The following is an 11,076-nucleotide window of genomic DNA, read 5'->3' on the forward strand; positions in this document are numbered from 1 at the left end:
ATTATTTCTTCATCTCAGAGTGCTCCCCCCATTAGATTATTTGACCTCTCAGCTAGAGATGGTTCTTATGGTCATGGGGGTGGTTTTGAGGGAAATCGATGATGTTCTCAAGCGGGTAAGATAGGATGTTTGTCAAGAGCCTAGCCAGGTGACACGCATTGTCAGTTGTATGCAGTTCCTACTAGACTCGAGGCTGAGACTTCAGATGTTGTAGTTATAGGTATGATTTTTTGTTATCCGCCAGTCGGCCCTTACTTTATTTGATCCGAGATCCACTTATTCTTATATATCTGCTTATTATGCACCACAGTTGGAGTTGTCTTGTGATTAATTAGCTATGACATTGCATGTATCTAAACCTATGGGTGATTCTTTAGTAGTGGATCAAGTGACGTATCATGTATTGTGACTGTCCGAGATTTTGAGACTTATGATGATCTTATTATACTTAATTTGATCGATTTTATGTGAATTTGGGCATGGACTGGTTATCCAACTATCATGCGGTCATGGATTTTTTTGCAAAGAACATTATCATAAAAAATCCCAGCATACCCCCAATCTTGTGAAAGGGAGTGGTTAGCCATGAGCCAACAAGGATTATTTCTTATATTCACTCTAGGGGAATAAAATCATGGTGTTACAAGTCTTATCTTGCTTATATTTGTGTACTAGTGTGTAGAGTACATCGCTTGAGTCTGTTTCTATTGTTTGTGAGTTTCCTGATGTGTTTACTACCGAGCTTCCTAGTAGATCCCTTGTCGAAGTGCCTGAGTTTTCTATTGATATTGAGCATGACACCCGACCTATTTGTATGGCACGATACCTTATAGCTCGTGCCGAGCTTAAGAATATGAATTCTTAGCTTAAGGATCTTCTTGTAAGAGTTTTATTAGACCGAGTGTATCACTTGGGGAGCTCATCTGTTTCTTGTGAAGAAGAAAGAAAGTTCCATGTGTATTATGAGATTGATTTGATATTTGGTTACAATCATGACACGACCCACCCTGGGGCCTTTTTGTAATAGGCATCCCAAGTCTGACAAGGACCGGAGACCACCTCTGTTAGCCAACCCAATCTCCAGGCTCCTGCCCTGAGTTGGCTTAGTTCCTAGAGTGAAACATAATAGTGTAACAACTAATACAAAGACTCTAGGATAGTATCAAAATTGTGACCGACGCAACCGAGTCTAAGCATCCAATACCATTATCCAACCATAGCAAACCATACCAAACAAGTCCATAAACTAAGCCATAACCAAAGACGTTCCAAAGCATACAACAATTAATCCCAAAATGTATTATGATGGAACAGTGAGAAATTATTCCTACCATCCCATACAAGTACCACAAAACCTATATCTATAAGAGCAATAAAATCCGGTAGGAACATGCCCCCAAAAACTAATATCCAAAATAAAACAAAAATGTTTAAAAATATACATAACATGAAATAGAGCCTTAAAAGGGATGGAATCTCACCATTTCAGTCCAAATGTTGTCCATGAGTCATTCAATATATAGAAGGATTAGAATTGTGGGCTCCTTCATAGTGTGGGTATACATCCACCAGTAGACAGGGTTAGCGAGTAAATGTTGGCATGATCTCAAGATAAGGATAAAATAAGGGCATTTATAAAACCAAGTAAAACCATCCATGATCCATACAGCTATACATACATATATATATATATATATATATTTACCATGTTGGGAAAAGTGATCGGGTTCAGCATGCCTTTAAAAACTTTACCTGGCTTTTGTAGCTTTTTGGTCCTAAATAGTCCATCGGCTAAACAGGTTCCGCTCCAACTGCTGAAAGGGCCCCAATGTGTGTATCCACACGATCAGGGAAATATACCATGGGATGACTAGTACATACCAAAAATAAAGTGTGACATCCTGCACAGGGTCACCAAGACCAACCTCATATCGGCAAATATGAGTTTCCAGTTTTGGTCCTCCCTGGACCTCCACCTTCCATGACTTTGCTACTCACCCTACCATTATTTTCTATTAAAACTAGATTTCAAATGACCAAACAATTATCCATTTAATAAATAATGTCGTTGATATTGGTATCTTCATACAAACCCTTACTTGCAAGTATCATCCATAGCCAACAATTTATTGTCTTAAGGGCTCTTTTAAGTGCCCTTATATTTAAAATATTAAACCATTTGGGAGATTCATGTTCCCGAAAAGAAAAACCAATTAGCCTTTAGCCTTTCAAAACCATTTAAACCATGCATAATTCCTTTACCATATTTAAAACATGCAAGAGTTCCATTAAAAGAAGTCAATGTAATGAACATATGTTTATAAGCAATTTATCACACATTAGGGGCATAATATAACCAAAAAAATTTCAATTACCAATAAACCATTGTGATTCAATCCAAAAATACAAAACCATCATTAATGCATATAAAATCATAATTAAAGCATAGGAAACCATAACCATGAAATTAACATTAAAACCCCAAATAATATTTCAAAGCCAAAGTCATGCAATAGTAAAACCATGAAAACATTCATATAAACCATGGATTTAATTAAATTAACAATTAAGTAAGAGAAACATAGCTTAAACTAAGATGATGACGAAGATAAGTTACCAACACAAGCCCCAAATTGTCCCTTAATGAAACCCTAGGTCCCCTTCCCCAATAGCTCTTGAGACAATTATAGTGTTTAGGAAGAGTTTCTAAGTGTTAATGAATAGAATAATAGAATAATAGGGCAAATATCCCCCCAATAGGTCAGAAATCGTGGATCCTTATTAGGATAAGTAGGGAAATGTCCAAAATACCTCAACTTAAGTTTCACAAAAATCCCGTCACAAGTATACGACATGCCCTCATGAGTCATACCTTTCTAATACGATTAGTATCCACCACTATTATCTACGACTTAACATTTGGATCAAACACTATCCAGTATACGACTCATCAAACAAAGTCGAAACCATATCATACGTCTGTATTCATGACCTATATCCCTGGAAGAATAAAATACCTGGAGAATTGAACATTGTGTACCATACGAGTCCGTAGTATGGTTTGTGCCCTTGCTTGTGGCTCATGGTGAACCATTTGTAATAAGATCTAACCTAAGTAATCAAGTCTAAGATTAATTTAAGAAACCAAATGACCTGTAACCACCAATACTAATCGTACCCCTAAGTCTTCTGCATCATAGTAACTAAAATCTATCCCACAAGCCCAAATAGGTTAGAATAAAATCAGACCATACCATTTGTACCCCAACATACGGTATGTATCCATGAGTCGCATTAGGTCCAGAGATCAGATTTCCAGGAAATTTTCTATGGTCCAGAAACTAGGGTGCTTCAGTCTCCCCCACTATGAACAGTGGTGTGCTAATGATGGACATGGTAGGGGTAACCACGTGCTAGAGTCATTTCCATTAAAAAACATATTTCCAATCTTTAAAAATGTTTGAAAACAAAGAGGCAAGGATATAAATATTTCATTTAACAAACTCTAAAACTAAAGATATGTTGTAGACACATACCTTTCACATAAATCCCAAGAACAGAAAATAAATATGGATACTTGGACTTTATGTCCTCTTCCGCTTTCTAAGTAGCTTCTTCCACCTTACGGTTTCGCCAGCGAACCTTAACCAAAGACATATCCTTAGTCCACAACCGACGAACCAAACTGCCAGTCCTAGATTTCAACTGGGACTTCTTCATAAGACAAGGAATTTATGAGACCTAATCCTTCCAAAGGAACAAATGAAGAAGGATCACCAAGAGACTTCCCCATCATGGGGACATGAAAGACTGGATGAACCAAGCTCAAGATAGAAGGAAACTCCAACTCGTAAGCAACATTACCAAATTTTCATAAAATCTCATAAGGACCCACATACTGAGGATTAAGCTTCCCTTTCTTCCCAAATTGCACTACTCCCTTCATGGGAGACATCTTGAGGATAACCTTATCCCCAACCACAAACTCCATGTCTCTACACCTAGTATTCGTATAATACTTTTAGCGACTTTAGGAAGCCTTAAGCCTATCCCAAATAACCTTCACCTTCTCCATAGCCTGATAAACCATCTCGGGACCAAACATGTCTGTCTCACCAAGATCAAACCAACTAATTGGAGATCTACACCTCCTGCCATACAATGCCTCAAAAGGTTCCATACAATTACTAGAATTATAGTTATTGTTGTAAGAATAATCCACCAAAGGTAGATTCGTAACCTAATCAATCACATTGGACCGAAACATATCCTCCAATGTCAGAATAGTTCTCTCCGTTTTCCCATTAGTCTTCGAATGAAAAGTAGTACTCAGACTCACCTTAGTCCCCAACCCGTTTTGAAAAGATCTCCAGAAGAGAGATGTAAACTGTGTACCATGATCAGAAATAATCAAAATAGGCACCCCATACAGATTCATAATCTCCTGAAGATACAACTTCCCATAATCCTCCGCCGAAAAGGTAGTCCACACTGGCAAATAGTGCACAGACTTAGTAATCCTATCCACAATGACCCAAATCAAATTATATTAACTATGAGACAGAAGAAAATCATAACGAAGTCCATATTGATCACTTCCCACTTCTATTCGGGAAAATAAATTTATTGATACGACCTTCCAGGCCTCATATGCTCAACTTTAACCTATTGATACACTATGCACTTGGCCACAAAATTTGCCATATCTCTCTTCATACCAGTCAACTAATAGATCTCCTTGAGATCATGATATATGTTTAGTCGAGTCATGATGGAAAACATACCATCACTTATGCGCCTCAGCAAGAACCCTTTATCAAAACCCATTGACATCATGAACACATAATCTCCCTTGGTACCATAAAGTACCATCACCACTGATCATAAACACAATTGTATTTTTTCCCTCCAAAATCAATCTTGATTTTTATGAAGAAAGGATCCAGCACTTGCTTTTCCTTTATCTTTGCACCTAGAGAACATCGAATCACTTCTTGGACCACTACACCACCATCCACTGTGTCTAAGAGATGAACTCCTAGATTAGCCAAGCTATGAATATCCTTTAACAATTCTCACTTCCCTTCCTCTATATGAGCGAACTCCCCATAGATAATATATTAAGAGCATCATCAACATCATAAGACTTACTTGGGGGGTAGTAAAGACTAATATCATAATCCTTGAGAAGCTGAGGCTAACTCCTATGCCTGAGATTAAGCTTTTTCTGGGTGAACACATATTGTAGACTCTTATGATTAGAAAAGAAATCCATGTGGACACCATACTAATAATGCCACCATAATTTCAAAGAAAATACAACCACCAATAGGTCCAAATCTTGAGAAGGAAAATTCCTCTCATGTACTTTCAACTGCCTGGAAGCATTGCCAATCACCTTCCCATGCTGCATCAACACCCAACCAAGCCCTATCCGAGATGTACCATAATAAAACATAAACCTATCGTTGCCTTCTGGCAAAGTCAAAATTGGAGCCAAAGATAACTTATCCTTTATCTTCTCAAAACTCCTTTCCCAATTATCTAACCAAGAAAACTTGACCTTCTTCTGAATTAGCTTAGCTACAAGAGCAACTATCGATGTAAAGCTTTTTAGAAACCTTCTGTAATACTCGACTAAACACAAGAAGCTTCAAATATCATATGGAGTCATAATTATAGGCCACCTCTTCACCATAGAAACCTTTTGTGGGTCCACCATGATCCTATTACTAGAAATACTATTACCAAAGAAAGTCATACCGTTCAACTAAAACTCATACTTAGAGAACTTGGCATACAACTATTTTTCCTTTAAGGTTTGTAACACCTCACGGATTCGATTAGCATGATGCACCTCACTCTATCAATAAAGAAGAATGTCATCAATGACCATAATGATAAAGAGATCTTAATGCTTCCTTAATACCCTATTTATCAGATCTATAAATACCGTCAGAGCATTAATCACCCCAAATGACATCACCAAAAACTCAAAGGGCCTATACTGAATACAAAAAGCCATCTTAGGGATATCCACTTCCCTAACCTTTAGCTGAAGGTACCAAGACTGATGATGTATCTTAGAAAAGAATTTGGCACCTTGCAATTAGTCAAACAAATCATCTATCCTTGAAAGAGGATAATTATTTATAACCGCCACCTTTTTCACCTATTTGTATTCAATGCACATCAAAATTGAACCATTCTTCTTGCTCACAAAAAACACCGATGCACTCTAAGGAGATATAATATGATCAATAAACCCCTTATCCAAAAGACTCTTAAGTAGCTCCTTGAGTTCTATCTACTCAGCCGGAGCCATTCTATACAGTGAAATAGAAATTGGACAAGTGTCCATAATTAGACCAATACCAAAATTCATTTCATTATTTGAAGGAAAACCAAGAAGGTCAATCAGAAATACCTTTGAAAATAACCACAGGAACTGACTAAAAAAAGGACCTTCCAAGTTAGAATCTTTAACCTAGACCCACTGATAAAGAAAAACATTGGAGATTAACCTTCAAGCTCTAAGATAAGAAATAAACCTCCCCCCTAGGAGCTAAAAACAGCCCTCTCATTCTATAACCATCACACTTGGGAACCTAAAGATAACCATATGGGTCTGACAATCCAAAGATGCTTAACAAGAGTGTAACCTATCAGTACAAAGAATAACATCAAAAACCACCATATTCAAATCAAACAAATCCACCGTGGTCTTCTTTCCACCAACTAAGATCCCCCTATAGACTCTCTTGGCAATAATCGAGTCACCTACAAGGGTAGAAATGCAAAAAAGATTTTAAATAACTTTTGGATTGAAAGCAAAATATATAGCAACATAAGGAGTCACATAGGAAAGAGTAAACCCCAGATAAAGAAAACACTATATGTCACGAGACAAAAGGTATAACATACCAGTAATGACATCAGGTGATACCTTCAATTCCTATTGGGATGCAATAGCATACAACCTATTTTGACTAATACTACAACCAAGAGCAGTAACAGAAGTAGAGGCCACACCACCAGATGTAGGAGAACAATAGAAAGTGACAAAAATCTTATTCACCCTCCTAGAAACATTATTAACTGAACAATCCATGAGATGATGGCCTTCCTTGACACACATAAAGAATTTGTTCCTTTTGTACATTGTAATAACCCCGATGAGGATGACTATAGAACCAATAAGGAGGACATAAAGAAATTGATTGACCTCTTCTTGCTTAAGATTGGGCACCATGTTCCCAAGAATTTTCACCAACATAATTACGCCAATCGCTTGAATGATAAGGAGCACTAGAAGAAGAGCAGGATTAGGAACTCCCTTACTTTTTTCTACTATTTGCCTCTATCTCTACCACTATTAGACTGAGCATATTCCTTTACTGACATCCTCCCATACTTGAGGTTCATAAAATCCTCCATCATTCCATCCCTCAACTCTTGACAAAAGAACCGATACAAGAAAGCATTATAAAAAGCTTCCTGCAACCCTTCCTTTTCATTATCACCTCTATCCCTATCCCACTCTTCACACTACTGATATGCAATATCTTTTAATTGATAAGCTGCAAAGTTTACCCTTTCCATATTGGTAGCCTACATCACCTAAAATATCATTTACATCTTATCCATGAAGAATTATGGATCCTCTGTCACCTTTACACCAGAAAAGTGGGAGGACTCATCTTAATAAATTGGCTAACACTTGTGGCCTCAATTGATAAAGAACCAGTTGCACCACGCTCAACCTGAGCAGCAACTGATTTAACTATATCATAAATAGATTGATAGAATATAGCATTAGTTACCTAACCTTGAGGAGGACTAGTACCAACTGATGGAACTCTAGAACTATCAGGGATTGGATAATGAGATCGAAGATGAACCCCTAATCTATGATGCACCCCTTCAATATTACCCCCTAGTGGGATTAAAAATTTTTCTTATGTTTTAGATCTATAAGGCATGATCTAATTGATGAACAAACAAAGATTAAAGAAGATTCTAGGAATGAGAATTCAAGAGAAGATTCTAGTAATGAGAATTCAATCTTGAAGACTGCATACCAAGGAAGTAAAACATTCTTAAATGACTTGTATCCTCTCCTTTATGAGTTTGGCATGCTACAAACCCCCAAAAGATACTCTACTTGACATAACCATATGGACTCTTAATTTACCATAAACCTAGGCTTTAATACAAACTTGACACGACTCTCCCAGGGCCTTATCATAATGGGCGACCCAAGGTCAACCAAGACTGGTGTCCAACCCATTACCCAACCCATCCTCTAATCGCCTACCTTAAGTTGGCTAAATTATGAGTCTGAAACATAATAGTATAACAACAAACACAAAGACATGGAGTAAGATCATAATTATGTCTGACCTAAATATGTCCAACTATATCATAGTAACATCCAACCATCCAAAACCATACCAAACAAGGCCATAAAATAAGCCATAACCAAGGATGTTCCAAAACATAATATGATTAATCCCAAAATATAATATGATAGAATAGTGAGAAATTATGTCCGATGCTGCTAGCCTCCCAGCTTATTCTAATTTCAAGGTTTACACCAATACCAATCCTATCCATGCCAACCCATAGAAGTACCACAAAGCCTATATCCAAAAGAGTAATAAAATCTATTTGTGACATACCTCCAACCATAGCTAAAACCAATATCCAAAATAAAAATAAAATATTTAGAAATATCAATTACATGAAATGGATCCTTCAAATGGATGAAAGCTCACCAATTTATTCCAAATGTTGTCCCTAAGTTAATCACTATGTACGATGAGTATAATAGTTGGTTTCTGCATATTTTAGGTATATAGCTTCCAAAAGATAGGATTAGCGAGTAACTGCTGGCATTATCTCAAGATAAAGATAAAATAATTCCATTCATAAAATAAGGTACAAACATCCATGATGTGTACAACCATAAATATATATATATCTATAACCATACAATGAAAAGGGACCAGTTTAAGCATGCCTTTAAAATATTTACCAGGGTTGTGTAGATTTGATATCCTAAGCTACCCACGGGCTAAATGGGTTTAGCTCCCCCTAGTAAAAAGGTTCTAGTGCAAGTAACCACCTGACCAGGGAAATATCCCATGGGATGACTAGTAAATCCAAAAAATAAAGTGTGACATCATGCAGACGATCACAAAGACCAATATCATATTGGCAAATATGAGTTTTTATTTTTGGTCCCCTCGAAAGATCCACGTTCCATGACTTTCATACATATCTCGCCATTATTTCACAATTAAAACCAATTTCCAAATGACCAAACCATTATCAATTGATTAACCAAGGCCTTTAATATTGGTTTCATCATACCAACCATTGCTTGCATATACTCTACATAGCAAACCATTTATATGTTTAAGAAGACTTTTAAATGCCCTACCATTTACCATAATAACCCACTCGAGAGACTTGCACATTTCCCACAAACAAAATAAATTAGACTTTAGCCTTTCAAACTATTTAACCTATGCATAATTCATTTACCAAGATTAAAGCATGCAAGAGTTCTATTAAAACAAGTCAACACATTGAACATATCTTTATAAGTATTTTATCAAAGATATTAGGGGCATAATAGAACTAAAACAAATTCTAATACCCAATAAACCATCCCATTCAATCCAATTATTAAAAACCATCATTAATGCATATAAAAGCATAATTGAAATCATGGGAAACCATAACCAAGTAATTAACATCAAAACCCCCAAATTCTATTGCAAAGCCATAGTCATGCAATTGTAAAACCATGAAAACATTCATATAAACCGTGACTATATTTAAATTAACAATGAGGAAAAAAAACATGCCTTAAACTAAGATAATGATGGAAATAAATCACCAAGACATCCCCCAAATAGATCCCTTAGTGGAAACCCTATCTCCCCTTGTCCAATAGCTATTGAGAGAATTTTAGAGTATTTATGAAGAGTTTATAAGTGTTAATGAATAAAATAATAGGGTATATATCCCCCCAAGTAGGTAGGAAGTTGTGGGACCTTATTAGGTAAGCAGGGAAATATTCAGAATACCCCCATTTAAGTTGCACAAAATTCCCATCATAAGGATATGACTGGCCCTAATGAGTTGTACCCTCCCCGTAAGATTGGTACCTGTCGCTCATATCTAAGCCTCTACCCTTGGATCAAACACTGTCGGTATTCCACTCATCCAACTAAGTCGTAACCGCAACATATGATCTATATCCTTAGTAAAATAAAACACCTAGGGAATTGAACATTGTTTACCATACAAGTACTTAGTATGAATCATACCCTAGCTTATGGATCATGGTGAGCCCCTCGTACTTAGATCAAACATAAGTAAAAAAGTCTATGATTAAGTTAAGATACTAAACAATCCATAACAACCAATACGTCTCGTACCCCTAAGTCATATCTATCCAATAACTAAAATCCATCTCACCCACCTACACTATTCAGTTTATGACTGGACCATACCTTTTGTACCGCAATATATGACTCGTTCCCATGTGTCAAATTGGGTCCAAAGATTAGAATTCTAGGAAATTTAAGATCAGAATTCTAGGAAATTTTCTAAGGTCCAGAAACTAGGGTATTTCACATCAGTTGAGGATTTGGGATGAGCATATCTTGAACACAACCTTTAGGACTTGTTAGGGTCATTATGAGTTCTTAGTGATGTTATTTTGGTTGACTAATGCATATGATGCATTGATGGACTTGACGAACTGAGTATTCAGACCTTACTTTTGTTCCTTTGTGATTACATTCATCGATTAAATCCTTGTATGTTTAAGGAGTAGGTAGGAGCATGCACAATATTTAAGGATTATGCTCTACACCTTGAGATATTATGTGATATTTTAAAAGTCCTCTAAGTCTTAATTTTGTCTTTAGTTTGTGACAGTCCTTGTACAAATAGTGTCAAACGATGGTGTTATTGTAGACCCAGACATGATTGAGGCTACTTATGCTTGGGCTCGACCAATATATCTAATAGAGGTTCTTAGAATTATTGGTTTTCATG

Source organism: Capsicum annuum, chromosome 5 (assembly GCF_002878395.1).
Source record: "Capsicum annuum cultivar UCD-10X-F1 chromosome 5, UCD10Xv1.1, whole genome shotgun sequence".
Classification (NCBI taxonomy): domain Eukaryota; kingdom Viridiplantae; phylum Streptophyta; class Magnoliopsida; order Solanales; family Solanaceae; genus Capsicum; species Capsicum annuum.